The sequence below is a fragment of the Diceros bicornis genome, unplaced genomic scaffold (genome assembly GCF_020826845.1).
Source record: "Diceros bicornis minor isolate mBicDic1 unplaced genomic scaffold, mDicBic1.mat.cur scaffold_96_ctg1, whole genome shotgun sequence".
In the NCBI taxonomy this organism is placed as follows: domain Eukaryota; kingdom Metazoa; phylum Chordata; class Mammalia; order Perissodactyla; family Rhinocerotidae; genus Diceros; species Diceros bicornis.
This window is the reverse complement of record NW_026691855.1, coordinates 1,625,770-1,629,875: the sequence shown is the minus strand read 5'-3', so window position 1 is coordinate 1,629,875 and position 4,106 is coordinate 1,625,770.

Below are 4,106 nucleotides of genomic sequence, written 5' to 3'. Positions count from 1 at the left end.
GATAAATATATTTTTTATAAGTTCAGAACCCATAAGTAGAATTTCTAGATCATGTAGTAATTCTATTTTTAATTTTTGAAGGAACTGCCATACTGTTTTCCACAGTTTTATATTCTCACACTCAGAGCACAAGGGTTCCAATTTCTCAACATCCTTGCCAACACTTGTTATGTTCTGATTTTGTGATAGTAACTATCCTAATGGGTGTGAAAAGGTATCTCATTGTGGTTTTATTTCACATTTTCCTGATACTTAGTGATGTTGAGCATCTTTTCATGTGTTTCCTGTTCATTTTATATTCTTTGGAGAAATGTCTATTCAAGTATTTTGTGCATTTTTAAATTGAGTTGTTTTTTTATTGTTGAGTTGTAGAAGTTCTTTATTTATTCTAGATTTAATCCCTTATCAGATTTGTGATTTGCAAATATTTTCAACCATTCCATGGTTTGCCTTTTTACTCTGTTGATAGTATCTTGTGATACAGAAAACTTTTTCATTTTGATGAAGTCCAATTTTTTATTTTTTTGTTACTTATGTCTTTGGTGTCATATTAAAGAAATCATTGTTACAATGGCATTTGGACCCAATGACACACAGATTTTACCATGTGTTTTCTTCTAAGGATTTTATAGCTTCAACTTTAACATTTATATCTTTGATCCATTTTGAGTTAATTTTTGTATATAGTGTAAAGTAAGGGTCCAACCTCATTCTTTTGCACGTGGGTATCCAGTTTTCCCAACAACATTTGTTGAAAAACTGATCTTTTCTCCTTCAAATGGTCATTGTACTTTTGTCAAAAATCATTGGACCATATACGCAAAGTTTTATTTCTGGGTTCTCTGTGCTATTTCATTAGTATAGTGTGTGTATTTATGCCAATACCACATTGTTTTGATTACTTTATAGTAAGTTTTGAAATCAGGAAGTGTGAGTTCTCTAACTTTGTTCTTCTTTTTCTAGATTGTTTTGGCTATTCAGTGTCCCTTGAGAGTCCATATGAATTTTAGGATAGATTTTTCTAATTTTGCAAAACCATCACTGGAATTTTTACCGCTTTGAGTAAGTTGATTCTTAAGTATTTTACTCTTTTTGATGCTATTGTCAATAAAAATGTAAAGTTTTTAAATTTCTTTTTCAGATTACTTATTATTAATGCATAGAAGAACAACTAGTTTTTGCATGTTGATTTTGTGTCCCACTACTCTGCAGAATTTTCTAGTTCTAACAAATTTTTGGTGGAATTTTTAGGGGTTTTAACATATAAGATACTATTTGTAAACAAATATAATATTACTTCTTACTTTCCAATTTGGATGTTATTTCTTTCTTTTTCTTGTTTACTTGCCTTGGCTAGAACTTCTAATACCATGTTGAATAGAAGTGGTGAAAATGGGCCTTCTTGCCTTGTTCCTGATCTTAGAGACAAAGCTTTCATTCCTTCACCTTTGAATATGATGTTCTCTGTGCATTTCTATATATGGCTTTTATTATGTTGAAGTAGTTTCCTTTTACTCTGAGGGGTTTTTTAGTGTTTTTAGCATGAAAGCATGTTTAGTTTTGTCAAACGCCTTTTCTGCATCCATTGAATGATCACTTGTTTTTTTCCTTCATTCTGTTAATGTGGTTAATTACATTGATTCATTTTCATATATTGAAACGTCCTTGTATTCCAGGAATAAATCCCACTTAAAAATGCTGTGTAATCCTTTTAATATGCTGATTAATTTAGTTTATTTCTATTTTATGGAGGATTTTTATATCAATATTCATCAAAGATATTGACCTATAGTTTTCTTTTCTCTGAGTGTCTTTGGCTTTTATATCAGGGTAGTGCTAATCCCATAGGATGACTTTAGAGGTATTCTCTCCTCTACAACTTTTTGAAAGAGTTTGAAAAGAATTGGTGTTATTTAATTAAAAAAAAAGTTTTTGGCCCAGGAATAAATTCAGCATAAAATAAATACAAATAAACATTTTTTAAAAATATGAAAAAATTTTCTTACTAAAAAAAATTAAAAATTAAGCAAGTACATCACTTATCACTTTATTTCTAAAAAGTTTTTAACCTACTAGTAAGCATGAACAAATTGTTAGAATTAAAATGACTGAAGTGTTAATTTTCTTCATTGCAAATTTTCTGACAGAAGTATATGACGCCATCATGTATGACATCTTTTATGAAAAAATGATCATTTTTTATAGTATTTGAGAATATTATGAATTTTCCCAGTGGCCTTTGACAAAACACTGATATGAAAGGTTATCTTTTCAAGATGTATGGCTCATCATCATCCTTACCAAATTAACAAACTCACGTGCTAATTAATCAATTCCATTTCGTATGATTCAGGTTCTCCGCCATCAACTTCCCTAAGCATCAGGAAATTATACAACTTCTGCAAAATTAACAATTTTACCTTATATTGTATTCATCTCATGTGGTTCAAAACATCCAAAAATCATTGATAAACTGACCCTGCCCAGACTAAAGCATTGTGAATTATAAAAGATGGTCTCTGTTAAGTGAGGAGGGATTTCAGGTTGAACTTAATTTTATAAGTGGTCAATTTATTACAGTGTATTGTTCTGTTATGTATTTCACTTCTTTCTAAAAAAAAATGATAGTTGAGGGCACTTAGAGAAAAATTTGTGAAAATAAGGAACTGTTACACACTGTAAGCTTCAAATGTTTTCAAGCATAAGATACAATAAGAACTAAAACTACAAAATGGCAGAGGAAATAGAGATAAGAGGATGAAATTGCAAAACTGAATCTATAATAATATCTCAATGGCTAACGTTGTGGTTCCAAGAATGTGGTGAAGTCAAAGAATTCGTAAAGATGATAATAAACACACGACAAAGAAAAAAGATTGAAATTTTCATAGAGAGAATTTTTACAGTGATATGACAGATAGAGAACAGGGAAGAGAAGTTGGAGTGAGAGACTATCTGCTTCTTAAATTATTTACACTGTTGAGAACAAAACTCCCCTTTTCTGAAATCTTTATTCCCCTCAATTACCCTATCTTTACCTGAAAAATCTGAGGACTGAATCGATGTCAAATTCCTCCTTTTCCAACCTTGTGGAAGAGAACAATTAAGTTCATCTGAAACCTCAACTGCCCAGCCTGTGAAATAAGGCCGGCCATCCATTCTCACAGAGGAGCCAACTGGAGGTAGGATTTTTGGTTCTGAATTCAGCTAACCATCTTCAAAGAATTGTATCTGGCTTTCCTTATCCAGGGCTATCAGTGAAGTGCTGGCTGGCTTTCAGAGAAGAGCAATTCACAGTCAGCAGAGATATTTTCTGTTGAGCTCTCTAGAGAAGGCTGTGGGGCTTGTCAGTAAGAGTTGATTTCTATGCAGGTTATATTTTTTTATTTTATTCAGAGATTTATAAAGAAATTTACATGGTAAGTATTATTATCAACAAAATACGTTGTCTATTCTCTGGTCATTTAAACAAAATATTCCTCTCAGGGTCTACCCATGGACAAAGCCCAGATTTAATCTCCAAGACTCAGCCAGGCACTCTGGGGTCCATGAGAAGCCCTCAAGTTTGCAGCCTGTTCCCTTGTGTGCTGTCCTGGTGTTCAATCTTCCATCTCTTCCGGGAAAAACTAGACAGATGTTTATCAAATCATCAAGGGACTTGACATTCGAGAAATGTACTTTTCATTATCTTTAGACTTCTACACTTTTCAAAAAGACTCACAGCATTTCCAGTAATTGTGCAGGAGTTTACCCAACACTAAGGTTCTCACTATTAAAAGTTAAAACAAATAAATTTTGAAAAGGAAAAAGTGATCTTTGCAATTTTGCACAGAATCTATATAATGGGTGCATCCTTATAAATGGAGGTGATGGTGCTTAGGGCAAACTACCCCAGGAGGCACCACTCTGGTATACAGATTATTTAGAGCTGAAGACAATAAGGACTCAGAGAACTCAGGAAGAATATTTGAGTTTCCCCTCCAAAACTGCCTAAAGAATTTAAAACAAAAGATCTGTTTCGGGAAGGAGTTATTATCATGATGGCTGTAAAGATAATGTAGGATAGAGGTTACAACAGGAAAGGCACCAAGCCCCTTTTATCAAAA